A 17,678-nucleotide genomic window follows, 5' to 3' on the forward strand; every position below is an offset into this window, starting at 1 on the left:
CACCTGGCTGGAATCAACATGTCATAAAAAGGCAACAGCTCTCTCCTTGTGGTGGGTAATCGAGGCACCCATATTTAGAGGCTTGCCGGTCAAAATGAACTAACTCCAGCGTTCCATGGTTGGAGCTCAACACCAAGTCAGATGGCTGTGGCCCTGGAGCCCAAAGCCAGTGACCAGTCCCTGCCCATCGCCCATGTGACTAGGTGCCTGCCCCTCTCACTTTCAGTACCGGGTCTCATTCCTGCTCTGTTCCCCCAAGCCTGAATCTCAGCCCTGGGGCCCGGCCCCCAAGCCTCCCCGAGGTGGGGCCTGGCCAGCCTCTGGGAGCTAACCCCGCCCACAAGGGTGGGGCAGACCCAGCTGGGGAGGGACTCACCAGAACCCCTGGGAAAGGGCCCTGGAGCAGAAAAAGCCCAGCATCTTTAAACGTATCAGCCCCGCTGATATGCAACATGTGGGCCCAGCTCTTGACCATGAACCAAGCCAAATATTAAGTAGCCTAAGAGACCCTACCCTTAATGAATTTGGGGCCTAAATGAGCTACCACCTGATCCACACAGCCAGCACTTGTGTTTAAAAGCACTTAATATGCTCCGAAGGTACATTTATGTACTTGTGTCGTATAATGAGATGAATGAATGAACATTTGCTTCTCTCAGGAAAATGAAAAAAACATTCAGCAATCTGACACTGAAGCCTGATTTTTAAAAAGGGGGTTTTTAGAATGGAGCCCATGAGTTAGATGAATATCCATGTGAAAATTTTCCGTTTTTGACATCAGTTAGATAAGTCAAAATAAAATATGTTATGAATCTAAAAAAAAAAAAAATCCGCTGAGTGACTGGAGGTTGAAGGAGACACAAGTTTCACCCCAAAAACAGAAAGTCAGCCTTAGTGAAAAGAAGACAGGCACCATCGGGGAAGATTTAAATACACAGTGGAAAATAAACGGAGCGGAGGAGGGGCTCGCCCAGGGCTCAAACCACTAAGGAAGTGCCTTAAACGTATTTTTCTCTGGAGGAAGCCATTTAAGGAATCTTTATGCCCCAATAACTGTGGGCATGAGAATTAGTTTCGAGACGAAAGAGAGATGGAGAAACAGGCTGAGTAAGAGTTCACCCCCGCCCCAGCTTAGGATGTTGGGGTGCCACTCTCTGATGCTTTTCCTGAAATGGATGGGGTGGCGGCATTAATCAGAAGGTGCTCACTGGTGAGGACATTCTGAGCCCAAGTGACAAAATAAATGTGCACCAATCACAGACAGCAGCTGGCCCACACTCCAAATTTTCAGAGAAGGAAGGGATAAAATCAGCACCGGGTGCTCGTGAGCTCTGCCTGCCCCAGGAACACAACCGAGGGGGTTGACACACATGGCCCCGCCACCGCAGGCCGGCAGGTAGATTGGACTTAGTTCAAGGCCAGCAGAAGAGGAGAATCTTTTGAAGAAAAGGCAGTACGATGTTCCCAAGAAATAAAATCACATATAAGTGGCAAGAGAATGACAGGCACCCTTATATGTAATCCGTGGCCTTTCAAAGGCTGATGTTCATTCAGGAATGTTCTAACAGCTATCACTTATCAAAGACTTAAGTGCCAGTCAACTTGCTGAGCATTTTGCTGACTGTGTCTCATTTAATCCCCCACAAATAACCCATGAGATTATAAATACCATCATCGTTCCCATTTTACAGATGAGCAAACTGAGTCTCAGAGAAGTTTGAGTAAATTTTCCCAAGGCCACAAAGCTAGAAAATGACAGAAGTCAGAATGTGAGCCCAAATGTGTCTGATTCCAAAAGCTGTTTGTTTTGAGACAGGGTCTCCCTCTGTCGCCCAGGCTTGAGTGCAGTGGCACAATTACAGCTCACTGCAGCTTTGACCTCCCAGGTTCAAGCGATCCTGCCACCTCAGCCTCCCAAATAGCTGTGACTAGAGGTGCATGCCACCACACCTGGCTCATTTTTGTATTCTTTGTACAGACGGGATTTCACCATGTTGCCAAGGCTTTTCTCAAATTCCTGGGCTCAACTGATCCTCCTGCCTCAGCCTTCTAAAGTGCTGGGATTACAGGTGTGAGCCACCAGACCCAGACAAGTTATGTTCTTTTACTATGTTGTACAGCCAGGAAAAGTATGCGTCAAGTGACAGATTAAACCAGATGACCTTGTAGGCTTCCTTGTTTTTAAAAACTTGAGTCACCAAGAGGCTAACGTGGTGTTAGTGGTTGTGGCATGGAACAGGAGATGTGCATTATGACAGCAAAGTATCAAGCATGGGATCCCCAGGATCAGGGCTACAATTCTTATTTCACCTTTTACAAATATCCCAAAGAGAATGCACAGTGAAATAGTCAGGCCTTAAGCTCAGACTTCCAGCTGGGCACAGTGGCTCACGCCTGTAATCCCAGCACTTTGGGAGGCCAAGGCAGAGGATGGCTTGAGCTCAGGCATTCAAGACCAGCCTGGCCAACATGGCAAAACCTCAACTCTACTAAAAATACAAAAATTAGCCAGGCATGGTGGTGGGCACCTGTAATCCCAGCTACTGGGGAGGCTGAGGCAGGAGAATCGCTTGAACCTGGGAGGTTGCAGTGAGTCAAAATCGTGTCACTGCACTCTAGCCTGGATGACAGAGTGAGACCCTATCTCGAAAAAAAAAAAAAAAGAAAAAAAATGGCTCAAACTTCCCCATTGTGACCTTGGCCAAATGAACTCACCTCTCTGTCCCTCAGTTTCCTCACATGCAAAATGAGAAAATGTACAGATCGTATCCCAGAGAATAATTTGGACCTTTAATGAGGGAATGCATTTTTTTTCCAGAAGGGCCTTGAATTTTTTAAGAGTCACCAAGCTCCTCTTTCCTAGAGATTCTGATTCCCCAGGTCAGAGAGGAAACAGTGAGAAAATGCATGCTGGATACTAAGCACTGTGCCTAGCAAAAGTGCACAATAAATACTGACCTGAAAAAAAAGTAGACACCAAATCCCAGGCAGTGAAGAGCCAAATCTACAGGAAAATTATAGGGAAGAGTTTATGCAAATGCGGGGGAAATACAGTAAATTTTAACATCAACAAGGGCAGTGTAAGAGATGGAAGAAAAAAATCAAAACCATGCAAGAGCTCTATGGAAACAGTCACACCCGGTAAAGAGAACTGATGTCACTGTGGAACGCACTGTCATCTACAGTGGCCACGAAGGCCAAAAAGGAAAAAGACATTTTGTCCAGTGCCACTGCAAAAGCACTAAAACAAAAAGAAGCACACTGCCCACCCCCATCCTACAAAATCAACTGCACTGGGAACACTGGTTATTGCCCATCAAGAAAGATGAGGCCAGGTATGGAGGCTCACACCTATAACCCCAGCACTTTGGAAGGCCGAGGCAGAGGATGGCTTGAGCTCAGGAGTTCAAGACCAGACTGGGCAACACAGGCAGACCCCATCTCTACAAAAAAATACAAACATTAGCCAGGCGTGGTAGCATGTGCCTGTAGACCCAGTAACTCAGGAGGCTAAGGTGGGAGGATCACTTGAGACTGGGAGATAGAGGCTGCAGTGAGTTGTGATCGTGCCATGCATTCCAGCCTGGACAACAGAGTAAGACCCTGTCTCAGGGTGGGAGGCGGGAAAAAAAAAGATGACTTATAAGGCCAGAGGACCGCTAACCTAAATGTGCCGTATGACAGGGAGAGCAAGCTAAGAAGGCAGTGCTCTTCAGGACAAAGGATCAAGGGCAGGAGGGCCCCAAGAGAATCCACCAAGTAGGAGAGAGGAGTAGAATGCCGACTTGGTCACCAAATACTGAAATGACAGAAAAGGGAGGCCCCGCTAACATCAGCTGGAGACCAGAGAGGGAATGCTAGAATACCCCAACGAAGGCAAATAAAGTGCATACTGTGTTTGGACAGTGAATGAATGCACGAGTGGGGTCGCCCTAGGGTCCAACTAGCACTGCTTCATAACAGACTGCATGAAGATCTGAGGCTGAACGCATGTAAAACCGTGAAGGCTGCAAAGGGGCCTCTGCCTCTCCTCACCCAGGTGGCAGGGACACCGGCCCACAACCGGCCGCAAAGCTGTCTTCAGGAGGGACACAGCCACTCCCTCCCTTGCCACACTGGCTCCTAAATACAAGGGTTTGATCTGATAGGATTAACTCTCATGTTTTCCACGAGTTCTGTAGAGAGCTAGAAATGAAGGCCAGAAATGTAAATAACAGAGGCACACGCCATTCTTCTGTAATTAACATAAACTGCTAATAACAGCCACGTGGCAGCATTCTAGATGCCTTTAAAGAACACCATGCTTCCAAACGCCTCACACTTTGCTTGAGTGTTTAGGCCACACTGGATTACAAAGGCAGCCTGGAGAAGAACCGCAGGTGCGGTGAAGGTCTCCAGGCCAAGTGAACTGAGTTTAGAATTTCCCATCCAGAGTCTACAATGGGCTGCCTGTTCAGCCTGTGATTCTTTTCCACACAACCGTTATCAACATAAGGGTCAAAGTCCTCAGGGGTTGGGGGGCGGGGACCAGGCAGAATTAACTAGGAGGCCCAGAAGAGCCCTTCCCAACACCAACCCTTCCCACAGACCAGCAACGGTATGTCCGACCTGTGAGGCCAGTGAGCACCCACCTAACACACTCTAAATTTCTGCTCCCTCGTCTTCAAATAACTGCTTAATGTCTGAGCACAGGGCAGGCATTCCCCGGTCTACAGTAACACTAAGCGAGGAACTGACCCCATGATGCATCTTTGTTAGAATGTACAATTCAAGAACCCTATGGCCCAGCAGTTCCACTTTCTTGGTACCTACCCTACAGAAAACTCACAGGTGCTATAGAGGTCTGTGCAGCAATGTTTTTTGGTAACAGCGTTTTTAACAGTAAAGGATCTGGAAATGACTGAAGTGCCCATGAATTAGGGAAAGGTAAAGTAACTGTGTAGCCTTCTAATTGTAAGGGAGACCGGGCAGGAGTTAAACAAAATCAAGACCTTTGTGTAGGGGCCGGGAACTATCGCCAAGCACCCTGTTGAGGGAGGGAGAGGCAATTCAGTAAAGAGACCTTATGTAATCTGCAGTCAATGCACTTAACTTTTTGTAAGTCCTAGAGGTATAGATGTGAGTATGTGAGGCATCTGAAGAACAGCAAGTCCATGAAAGTGCTCGGCCTCTGGGGAAGGGACTGGGATTAGAAACAGTCATCAAGGAAGACTTTCTGCTTGCCCGAGAAGTTTTGCATTTTTCCCCTACGGAGAATGTGTTCATGTACTAATTTGCGCAATGAAAATTTCATTAAAATTTTTTTTTAAAAAAGAAAAGAAACAGGCCCTGTTCAATGCATTTCAATAATATGTTAGGGGGCAATTTCACCCTGAATCTGGCCCACGCTTCCCAGGGGCTGTGAGCTCGGCAGCGCACATCTGCGTTTCCAGTCAGCAGTGGCCTTTGCAGCACAGATCTTGTTTCAATATTATAAGCCCAACTCTGCAACTCTGTGGATTGTTAAATTTATATGCTAGTTCAAGGAAAAGGCAGGGAAAAAAGAGAAAGTATGTCAATGGGACTTCTGGTCATTAAAAGGGATGTCCTAGGAGCAATTCCAGTTCTTCTAACCCAGCACTGCAGCACTCCAACACAACACACACGTTTCCTAATAAGCCAGCCCTTGCCCAATCACACTTCCTCCACACCAGGCCTAGCTGCCTGTGGTTTCGACTCTTTCAGCTGGGAATCAGGATTCCTAACATAAATCCAAATCCCCTGAGCTAATGAGAAAAAAGAATCTGAACATCCTATTGCACAACGTCTAATAAAACATTATTATTCACTCACTGGGGACTCCTAACCATATAGGATACTGCTTTTTAAACACAGACCTGCACCCCCTCCCCCTCCTCAAAGCACCACCTATAGAGTAATTAGAAACACAAATTGGCTGTGCACAGGTAGCTCATGCCTGTAATCTCAGCACTTTGGGAGCCCAAGGTAGGAGAATCACTTAAGGCCAGGAGTTCGAGACCAGACTGAGCAACATAGTGAGACCCTGTCTCTACAAAAAATTTTAAAATTAGCCGGGTGTGGTGGTGCCTACCTGTGGTCCCAGCTGCTTGGGAGGCTGAGGTGTGAGAATGGCTTGAGCCTGGGGAGGTCAAGGCTGCAGTGAGCCGTGATTGTGCCACTGTACTCCAGCCTAGGAAACAGAGCAAGACTGTCTAAAAAAAAAGAGAGAGAGAGAGAGACAAATTATAATATTTAGAACCTACTGAGCAAAACTAACTCATGGCAACAGAAATCAGATTTGTGGTACTTCTGGTTGGGGGTGGGGCTTCTCTGGAAATGGTCATGAGAAACTCATCTGGGGTGATGGAAATGTTCTGTCTCCATATGTACGTGTCGAAACTGATTAAACAGCACACTTAAGATCTGTGCTGTATGTAAATTACACCTCAATTTAAAAAATATCTCCTCACACACAGTTTCTCTCCGGCTGCAGCAGAACTCTGAGCTGTCCTATCAGATGTCGGAAATCTCTGTTGTGCTATGCAAGGAGCATGAGTACCATGGCGACAGTCACCATAAAAATAGATAACAAGATTAAAATGGACGCAGGACACATGAATTTAAGAACAGCACACCAAGAGCGATTCATTTTCGGCAGAAGAAAAATAGAGGAGAGGGAGTTTTCAACTCCTCCGGCACTCTGACAAGCAGCCACTGACTGAATGTGGTTGTTTTTACTAAGAGAGGTGTATATGGTTTCCTGATACTCAAAGGACAAAAAAGCTGACAACTGGGTTTTTTTGTTTTGTTTTTCTTTTTCCTTTTCTTTTTGTTGCCCAGGCTGGAGTGAAGTGGCACCAGCACAGCTCACTGTAGCCTTAACCTCCCCGGGTTCAGGTGATCCTCCTCCCTCAGCCTCCCAAGTAGCTACAACTGCAGGTGCACGCCACCACACCCAGCTCCTTTTTGCATTTTTTATAGAGATGGGGTTTCACCATGTTGCCCAGGCTGGTCTCAAACTGCTGGGCTCAATTAATCCTCCTACCTCAGTCTCTCAAAGCAGCTGGGACCACAGGTAGTCTCAAAGTGCTTGGATTACAAGAGTGAGCAACCATGCCCAGCTGAGAACTATTATTTCTTACCATATTTTGCTTTTTCTAAAAAAAAGGCCGGGCTCACACATGTAATCCCAGCACTTTGAGAGGCTGAGGTGGGAGGATCACCTGAGGTCAGGAGTTCAAGACCAGCCTGGCCATCATGGTGAAACCCTGTCTCTACTAAAAAATACAAAAATTAGCTGGGCATGGTAGCGGGAGCCTATAATCCCAGCTACTCAGGAGGCTGAGGCAGGGAGAATTGCTTGAACCCAGGAGGCAGAGGTTGCAGTGAGCTGAGATCACACCACTGCACTCCAGCCTGGGCAACAGAGCAAGATTCTGTCTCAAAAAAAAAAAAAAGGACTTGTTAGCCTAACTTTCCCCCAAACCCACTATATGTAGCCCAGGGAACCAAATCACAGCAATTCAACAAGCACAGTTGATGTGACAAACACCATGTGAGGCACAAATGATACAGAGACAAAGGAGACTCAGGCCTGTCATCAAGTGTACAAAAATTTTCAACTCTAGTTCTAAATAACTAGGTCCTGCCTATGCTTTTCACATACATCCAAAACTGCCATTTGTTAAGTCAGCGCACCCCAAAATTGCTTCATCCCACATAAAGAGAGCACTTTCTTGCCAAATACTGATTTCTCAAATGCCAAAATGCAAGTATAAATCACGTGGAGACAAAAATCATCTTACGATATTCTCCAAAGATGCGATAAACCTCTATTCTCTTTGCAGAGCTAAGAAACTTTTGCTAAGTGATTTAGCCCTAGCAGTGACCTACACAACAACAAAAGTAATCCAAAAATATCAGGAAGAGGAATCTAAAAGTTTTAAATAATCAGGGCGGATTCTAAATAAAGCATATATTTCAGTGAAAGTTAAGCAGAATTAAACTAAAAAAAAATTCATATGTAAGCTATAATACATATGCAAAAATTTTTTAAAAATTTAAGCCAGCAGCACTGGTTCATGCCTGTAATCCCAACACTTTAGGAGGCTAAGGTGGGAGGATCCCTTGAGCCCGGTGGGTCGAGGCTGCAGTGAACCATGATTGCGCCACTGCATTCCAGCCTCGCAACAGAGTAAGATCTTGTCTCAAAAAAATTTTTTTTAATTCAAATTACAAATTTATTGTCTGATATAAAGTAAACATATGCTTTCCTGGAAAATCCCACTTTAAAACGTCTTTAAATTGATCTGCCCTGTATTCTCTTTATCGCTAAACTGCAGAGCAATCAGAGGGCTCCGTCTCATCACTGGTGTCAGGATGGTGTTGAGCAAGGTGCTCCTGGGGATACAAATCCACAGTGGGGGACATGAAGTGGGAAGAGACATTCAAGGTCACTCCATGTCCTCCACGGCCAAGCAGAGGACCCAGCACCCACTAACAGCCCCCTCTTGATTTAGTCATCATCCCAAATAGAAGTGACGTGATGATCCCACTATTCTTTTTTTTTTGAGAGCTGGAGTCTCATTCTGTTGCCCTGGCTGGGGTGCAGTGGCGTGATCTCGGCTCACTGTAACCTTTGCCTCCTGGGTTCAAGCGATTCTCCTGCCTCAGCCTCCTGAGTAGCTGGGATTACAGGCAAGCAACACTATGCCCAGCTACTTTTTGCGTTTTTAGTAGAGACGGGGTTTCACCATGTTGGCCAGGCTGGTCTTGAACTTCTGGCCTCCAGCGATCCATCCACCTCGGCCTCCCAAAGTGCTAGGATTACAGGCGTGTGCCACCGCGCCCAGCATGATCCCACTACCCTTCTACATGTCAATCTGTGTTGTTCGTTATTATTGGCCATTTCCCCTCCTCCAACTTCTCGCTTTTCCTAAGGACAAAATTTAATTTTCAACAGCCCTAGGGTCACAAACTGAGTTCTGACCTGACTTAAAATAGTTCTCATCCTTTCTTTGTTTCCTCTTTTTGAGTCAAGGTCTCATTCTGTCACCCAGGCTGGAGTGCAGTGGTGCCACGATCATGGCTCACTGCAGCCTCAAACTCCTAGGCCCAAGTGAGCCTCCGACCTCAGCCTCCTAAGTAGCTGGGATCACGGGCAGGTGTGCTATTATGCTTGACTAGTTTTTCTATTTTTTCACAGACAAGTTCTCTCTCTGTTGCCCAAGCCAGTCTTGAATTCCTGGGCTCAAGCAATCCACCCACCTCAGTCTCTCAAAGTGCTGAGACTACAGGCGTGAGTCAATGCACCTCGCCTGTTTTTTGTTTTGTTTTTTCCATCCTTTCTAAAATGATCCCAGAAGGGTCTCTCAAAAATGCTGGGACCTATTTATAAACATTTTTTAAAGAACACACTTCATGATATTGACTCAAATAGTTGCCACTGGAGGGTAAAGCCCCTATTCTATCTGTCTTGCAGCTTTGACAAGTCACATATTAAATAACTGACCCTAGAAATTGGAAGAGACTTTGGAGGTCAGCCTAATTCCCGTCCTTCTCTTCTACCGCATTCCTAATCAACAGCATTCAGCCCTACTTGAATACCGCCAACAGTGGTAAGCTCACTACTTCCTGGGCAGACATTTCCTCTGTTGGACAGATCTGCCAGTTAGAAAATCCTTTTTCATATTGAACTGAAATCTGCTGTCCCGGTCTTTCGGATTAAAGGAGACCTCAAAGTCTATGAATTTCAGCATGATCGCTGATCATTCTACAGACAAGGAATCACGTAATCGTGCCATAAATGAGAAATCTGCAGCTACAGAGAATAAAGTGACTGTTCCATCTACTGGTTGTATTCCAACACCAGGAGCAAAAATGAACGTCTCCTCCTTCCTACGTCTGATAACCAGGAAAATATTTGAAGGTGCTACTGTGTACCCAAAGCATAAATGTAGTTCAGTTATTCCCTATCCTACAGCACCCTAGACTCCTTTCCAGGATCAAGTCTTGCTTGCTCATGTCCCTATTAACTCTTGGCTCTCCGGTGTCCAAATGTCACCTGACCAGCCAACGTCATTAAGACTAGATTTATGATTAGATCGCTGAATTTCTGATCCCATTATAAACTGCATTCAATTTTTTTAAAGCCGTATCTTAGAGCTAAGCTCAGGGGCCCATGTTGGTAGACCCAGCCACTTGGGAGGCTGAGGCAGGAAGATTGCTTCAGCCCAGGAGTTCGAATCCAGCCAGGACAACATGGCAAGACTCATGACTCTCTGAAAAAAATAAAAATAAAAATAAAAACAAATAAAAATATAAAACAATAAAAATAAAAGCCTTACCCATTCAAGGCTCACAGTGAACTGGCGAACAACAGAAAAATCCCGATGCTTTTGTTTCTCCATGCCCTGCCCCTCCTCAGTGGACCTGCGCCAACCTGGGGTCAAGGACTCTGTCTTCAACTGTGACTCTAGTTCCTAACCTTGAGCTTGACACACAGCGAGCAGGCACTCGAGATTAATCACTGAATGAATCATCTTCTTTACCCTATCTTGTCCTTGAATCATAAAAAGTTTTAAAAATTGCAGATGTCCCCACTGTGGAATATATACACAACTACAGAAAAGACAAATAATACAAACTTAAAAAAAAAAAAAAAGTTGCATGCCTCAATCCATCCAGAAGCAACCGGTATTCGTATTTTGATATTACTATTATTGGTGTATTTCCTTCCAATTATTTTCTAAACACATTGCTTTTTTAACATTTGAAAATATAGATGTAGATGTCCCTTAACTTCTGGCGAAAACATTTTTCCCTGTTATTTTAAAGCTATTCCTAAACATTATGTTTCATAACTTCATAACACTCTATTTTAAAGACATCAGAATTCACTTATTTATTACCTCTAGCCCACACCATTGGATATTTAGGTTATTCCCAAGTTTTTACTATAGTTTTAAAAAAATATCTGAATAATCTCTGTGCATAAATCAACATTGTGGATATGGTCTCAGCTACATCCCCAGAAGTGGTTTTATCTTATCAGGATATATGAACATCTCAGAATGCCACAATTCAAATTTTTAAACCTAAATAAGACTTTAAATTCATCCCTGAGTTTTTTTCTGTTTTCTTTTTAATGTGTACCCCTAATTCTAGATGACTCTGAACCTTGATTTGTCTGCAAAACCAGCAATCCCTCCCACTTCTGCGCCACTAACAAATCTGATGAACGTGCCTTCTGTATCTTCACTGCCAACACTGGGAAAATGTTGAACAGATCAAGGCCAAGAATAGAACCCTACTGTACTCATTTTCAGATCTCCTTCCAGGCTGCCTCAGTGCCAATAATTAACAGTTTCACTTGTTAAATTAAATTAATAACACCATCCAGCCCACGTCTTACCACTTATGATTTAATATGGACCATCATACCTCAAGAAACCGTTAAATACTTTACTGAAGCCAAAATGTACCATAGTTGCTGCACTATTCTCTGGTATAGTAAACAAATCACCATATAAGACAGGAAATAGATTTAATTCGATATGATTCAGCTGGCTTCTGGTTATCCTTGCATCCTATAGCCACACATTGTTAAACAAAATGCACTTCAGTTTCATTTTGTTAATGTTTCAAGAGCAGTATACTTTTTCTTTGAGACAGGGTCTCACTCTGTTGCCCAGGCTGGAGTACGATGGCATGATCTCAGCTCAATGCAGACTCCAGTTTCTGCAGGGCTCAAGCAAGCCTCCTGCCTCAGCCTCCTGAGTAGCTGGGAATACAGGCATGCACCACCACACTCTGCTAGTTTGTTTTTGTTTTTTGTTTTTTTGTTTTTTTGTTTTTGATTGAGTCTCGCTCTGTCACCCAGAGTAGAGTGCAGTGGTGCGATCTTGGCTCACTGCAACCTCGGCCTTCTGGGTTCACGCAATTCTCCTGCCTCAGCCTCCTGAGTAGCTTGGACTACAGGCGCCCACCACCATGCCTGGCTAATTTTTTGTATTTTTAGTAGAGACGGGGTTTCAACCTGTTAGCCAGGATGGTCTCGATCTCCTGACCTCGTGATCTGCCCGCCTCAGCCCCCCAAAGTGCTGGGATTACAGGCATGAGCCACTACAGCTGGATCAGTATTTTTAAATAATTGAATTTAGTCCCACCTGTAAACAGCAGGGTAACTATTGGTCAGTCTCTCTCACCAGTGGCTCATCTGGGACAGGCTCTCAGTCTTGGGTGGTAAATCAGACTATTCTAGGTCACAGAGTCCTGAACCTACTCACTTCAGCTGGACCCCAAATCAGCCTCATTTGCTGGGAGCCATTTGGATCGACACCAAGCTCCTGAGAATTGTACATCATATGGCCCTTGATGGCTGTGACTCACAATTCACCAAGATAGGACCTCAACATCACTCTCAGAGATCCCTGCCAGTCAGAAGCGGAAAATGGGAAGGCTGGGGAAATCTTGGGGTCACTTGAAACTTGCCTTCCTATGAAGAACACAGGTCAAAGCCCTTTGTAATTCCATTCCCATCATCATAAAAATATTTCAAAGTCCCAGCCAGCAGCTCCTCAAAAAGTGCTGTTGACTTGCCTAAAACAAATCCGGTGCACAGAAATATCTCGGATTCCATAATGCCACACTCCTACCCGGAATCCTCAATGGCCACCCAGGGCCCATGACAGCAATCCTGAATTTCCTGGCCCGGCATTCGAGTCTCTTGAAAACTGAGGTCGCAGAGCAAAACGCCTACAGGACTAAGTGGAGAATGGAAAGTGACTGGACTGTGGCAAAAGGAAGCCCGGGGAACACGAGCCGGTCTCCTGTCCATAGGGGACACCCTTCTCAGCTTGAGATGAACACCAGATCTGACTCTTTAAAAGAGCTGCAAATCCAGATATTTTTCTGGATTTTTTCCCAATTTTTAAACAACTTTATGTAGTCCAAACTAGAACACATCCGTAAGCTTAAAACACTGCCTGGCCACCGGTTTACAACCTTTGCCCTATATATGACCCCAGCCCACTTTAACAACTTGATTTCTCCCTAATCTCTAACAAGAACCTCTGTTCTTCTCTCTTACACAATCTTAGACTTTACACATTCCTAACTCCAAGGCTTTGCCCACTCTATACCTCCCCACATCTGTAGCACCCTGAGACACCAAAAACAGTTCAGCCTAGGCTTCCTTCCTTGTCCCCAGACCTTTTTCCAAGCCACACCAGCACAGAACACGCCCCCTCCTCTGAACCCCACAGGTAGTTATTCTTCATGTTGGCATTTAATCATCTTGGCTTGCTCCTTAATCAAGGTGTCTCTCATCTTTCCAAAGAGACTGTAAATCTTCCACCCTTCCTCATGCTTTCTTCCACCTTCAGTACGACAGTAGCTCTTCAAAAAGCTTAATAAATACTCACTGAATGCGAAAACTCTCTGTATTTTTCAAACTGTGGGTTATGATCCATTAGAGAACAATTAGATCAACTTAGTGGGAGACAATAGGTTTTTAAATGAAAAATAATAGACTAGAAAATAGAAACGTCAGAGGAGATGACACCAAGCAAAGGGAGGTAGGTATTTTAGGAACTTACATTAGATTTTTATATACATGATTGTATGTACCAAGTCACATGTAAATTTCATTTCCTAATGTAAGTCACAGTCAAAACAGTAGACACTGCTTTACAATGAGTAAAGTAGCTTGACCACTGCTTCATGCAGTTACTCTCTGGACAGTCAGACACACTCTATAAAGAAAAATATCTGACTCCCAAGTCCTCTTCTACTAGTTCACTGATCCTGCATCTCAGAGAAACAAGGAGGCTAAGTAACAGTAATTACATTCTCAGCTCATTCCACAACTTTCTGCAATCATCATTCAAATTCAGATGTTGCAAGTCGAGGCTTGGGGAATTTGTTCAGCAAATCACCCTGTGTCACCCCTGCAACATGAACAGAGCTCAGGAAAAAAGGCACCAGCTCCCCTCTACCTGCAGGGTGCCAGGCTCTGGTTGGAACAGCCCTGGGAATCACAATATCCTTGGGGTTAATGTCCTCCTCCCCTACTCTCTCACTCCTACCCCCAACCCTCCACCCTCCACCCCAGAGAAGTTCAAAATGTTTCAAAGCCCAGCAATTTACTGTCTTTAGCAAATCCCATTCTACTCCCTTCTAACCTCCAGTCCACACTGACGATTAGAAAAATCAACAGCCCCATCCTCCTCAGGGCCCAAGTGCCCAGTTTCTTTTCCAACTTCAGGTTCAGAACCAAGCAATGTCATGGGAATGGCAGTGCAGCAGAGGGAAACAAGCCCCTGGGTTCAGGCCTTGAGTACCACTCAGGGGCATCCTCCGCTGCCCCCCGTATTACCAGCAGCCTCTCAACTTCTCCTCTGAGCCCCTTTCCTCTCCTGGCTTCTGCAGCCTCTGCAACACCGTCCCCCTTAGGCTCCCCCCATCTCACAGCCATAGCTGCTTGCAGGACACTAACATCTGGATATCTCAGCAGCCACAAGAAACTTCTCCATAGCCTGAGTAGTCAATTCCTTCTCTCCAAAATACACACTTCCGATTTCTCAAGTTACTAACTACAGCAGCTCCAAGGCCCTGGCGTAGAATCAGTTTCCACCAAGAATTAATTTCCATTCATCTCATCCCTTCACCCTGCCCTGTAAACAGATTATTTCAACAGTAATGTTTCTCAAACCCACCTTTTTCACTTCCAATGATCCAGTGCAAACTCTGGCCACCCTACAACTGCAACAGCCTGCTCACTGATGTGTCCCCCCAACATGACTTTCCAAAACCCTTCCATTACAGTTGTTCATTACACCATTCCCTCACTCAAAAACCTTGAATGTCTCCTTAGGACACACAGGGTGGCATGCAATCACCAAAAGGGTTAAGACTTTCACAATCTCAACCATTGTTCCTCTCCATCTCTATCTCCTACTGTTCGGGATACATTCCCTGGTCTGGCCAAGGACATCTCCTTGTCTCTCTGGAAAGCCATGTTCATTCCCACCTCATAGCCTATCTCAAGAGCATCAGCCTCCAGTCCTGGTGACTGATCCCTGCCCACAACTCCCTTCTCTGACTCCAACAGAACTATTTCTGCACCTCGCACTCTGAACAGTCACCCTTCCCTCTCTTGGCGTCTGATTTCACATGCTCACAACCTTCTGTCCCCTCTATGAGGGTAGAAGCCCGGGAGGGAGGGAATCATCTCTTACACCTTCTGTCTCCTCCCTCCCGGAGACAGGTATGAGCCTCTGCTCCTCTGCCCCGCTTTGCAAAGTATCCCACCTGTTACTTACTTCTCTTCTTGTCTTTGGGCCCTATGGGTGAGTTTCTCTCCACAGGCATAATTTATTTCAAAACTAAGTACTCCAAGTCCCCTCCCCAATCTCCTCTTTCCTTTATCTGATCTGCTCCCTCTCCAGCATCTCCACTAACTCAGGCAGCCACTGCACATTAACTTGAACGTAAATTCCTAAATCACTTCCACCTAGTCCTAGGCTTCCTGAAGCCTGGGGTCTCTTCGGTGCCTCCCCCGCCTCCCCCACCTCCCAGACGGCCTGGCACCGTGCTGAGAGCACAGCAGCTCCCCAAAAGGACCTGTGGAGTTGAACTTAATGGCTATGTTCCCTTGTGTTTCGAGGTATTTGCGACCAAGCGCTTCTGTTTACACAACGCCTAGGGAGGGTGTCAAGAAAGCCTTAGATACCTGTGGATCACTCACTTTGAAGCAAAACCCCCAAGTGTACCTTTCTAGAAAGGGGGTTCTAAGGAAAGCAGCGCCGGCCTGCAAGAATCCCCCGCGCCTGGCAGCCTGGCATCATGGGAACGCCTGCCCGGTGGAAGTCCTCCAAGGCCACCGGGAACTGGCCAGGGCTGCGCAAAACCAGGAGGCGGCGGCCACCCCTTCCCGCTGGCCAGGTGGGCTTCTTTAGGTCTCTGAGTCAGTTCCAAAGTGAAGGCGCTGAGCCCTGCACTCCCAGGCAGGGAAGAAAACGCTGCCTTGGAAATTGTTTGCACAAGACAAACTCCCTGTGCAGGCCCCCCCAGCCCAGGCACCCGCGTGAGCCCACAGTGCCACCGCCGGGGAGGGCCAGGGGCGCCGGGGGAGGCGAGACCGGGCGAGAGCGCGCGGGCAGAGGGGGCGGTGGCCGCCAGGGCGGGAGGGGCGCGGGTCGCCCGCGGGCGGAGGGTGTGTCCCCCTGTCCCGCCCGTCCCGCAGCCTGGCCTCGCGCGCCGGCTGGAGTGGGCAGGAACCGGCAGGAACGCGCGGGGCGCGGGAGGGCCGGGCGGGCTGCCCCGCCGGAAAGGGCCGGGGAGGGGCAGACGGGCCGGTCCGTGTCCCTCCGAGGAGCAAGTCCCGACCGCCCGAAGTCGGGAGGGGGCTCCGAGAGGGGACGCCGGCGGCGGGCGAGGTAAACAAGGCGACGCGCGGGAGCGGCAGCCACCCCCACCCGCCACCCCGGCCCTGCCGCAGCGCCCCGCGCCCCGCCCGCCGCGGCCTCGGCCTCCCAGACCCCCGGACCCCCCAGGCCGCTGGCCCGACAGCCGCGGGCGCGCGGGGCGTGGGAAGTTCGCGGCCGTCCCCGTCCCCGGCTGCCTCGCCGCTAGGTCCCCGCGTAGCTCACCTCAGCCCGCCACGAGCGGCAGCGCGCGCCCTGCTTCGCCGGCTCGGACGGTTCGGCTCGGACGGCTAGCTCAGCTCCGGGCTGCAGCGGCCGCGGCCCTGCCCGCCCTCCCGGCGCGGCCCGCGGCCCGGCTCCGCTCCGGCCGCCCGCCGAGGCTCGGTTGGCGCCCACCTGGCCGGCCTGCCCTCCTCCCCGGGACACTGCGCTCACGTACGCGGCCGCGGCCACAACCCGGCCCGGATTCCCGCCCGGGAAGGGAGCGGAGCAGCACGCCCGCCTGCCAGCAGGCGCCCAGCAGCTACACTTGGGACACACCCCCGCCCGCCCCCCGCGCCCCGGCGCCCCCGCGTCCCCGCACCCGCCCAGCACACCCCCAGCGCGCCTGGGCTACACACCCCCGGCCGCTCGTAGACAGTCGGCGCTCAATAAGTGCCCGAGCGACTCCTCTCGCACATGCGCACTTGAACCTGACCGAGTGCTGACCCCCCCCCCACCCACACACACATACACACCCCGCCCCGCCCCCCGATCGGAACCGGCAGCTGCAGCCCCGAGCCAAACTTGAGGCTTGGCTTTTCGCACCGAGCCAAAGTTTCTCTCGCTGTTGTTTTTCCAGGCCTGACTCTGGGACAGGCTTCTCCGAGAGGGGCCGGGCTCGACCCAGGGCGGGAAGGGAGCCAGAGAGCTGGGGTGCCGTGGACTGGAGCTCAGCTGGGGCCGGGGGGACCCAGGCGGCGCAGCCCCGGCCGCCCCAAGCGCCCATGCCCGCGCCAGAGGGAGGAAGCTGGAAAGCGCCCTCCCATTTTCCTTTGGACTCAATGTTTTCTTCCCCATTTCATGACATCTCACTCCTCTGTCGGTGTAAAGTGAGGCGTTATTTACTGTTGCTGGAAATAAATGGGAGAAAGTTAACTATTAGCCTTCAAGCCTTACGTAAACAAGACCGGTTGCTTTTGGCACCGTTAGGCTCTGGCTTTTGGATAATTTGTAACAAGGAGAATTGAAGTTGTTTCATTGTGTTGTTCT

At 48.2% G+C, this 17,678-nt stretch overlaps 1 protein-coding gene across 7 annotated transcripts in view; it reads right to left on the reverse strand.

The window, feature by feature from the left end:
* Window positions 1-17,122, reverse strand: part of ZNF395 (zinc finger protein 395) — a 41,023-nt gene extending 23,901 nt beyond the window's left edge. For 2 of the 7 annotated variants that reach the window (XM_023216811.1, XM_026453973.2), the window contains exons 1-2: window positions 16,653-17,015; window positions 6,092-6,212 (exon numbers count right to left, since the gene is read on the reverse strand). The gene's annotated coding sequence lies outside the window, so the exon portion shown is untranslated. Of the gene's footprint in view, window positions 1-6,091; window positions 6,213-16,652; window positions 17,016-17,047 lie in introns of those variants that run through there. The other 5 variants (XM_023216812.2, XM_023216810.2, XR_002732534.1 and 2 more) reach the window with 4 other exon arrangements.
* Window positions 17,123-17,678: the final 556 nt, after the last annotated feature.

Source organism: Piliocolobus tephrosceles, chromosome 7 (assembly GCF_002776525.5).
Source record: "Piliocolobus tephrosceles isolate RC106 chromosome 7, ASM277652v3, whole genome shotgun sequence".
In the NCBI taxonomy this organism is placed as follows: domain Eukaryota; kingdom Metazoa; phylum Chordata; class Mammalia; order Primates; family Cercopithecidae; genus Piliocolobus; species Piliocolobus tephrosceles.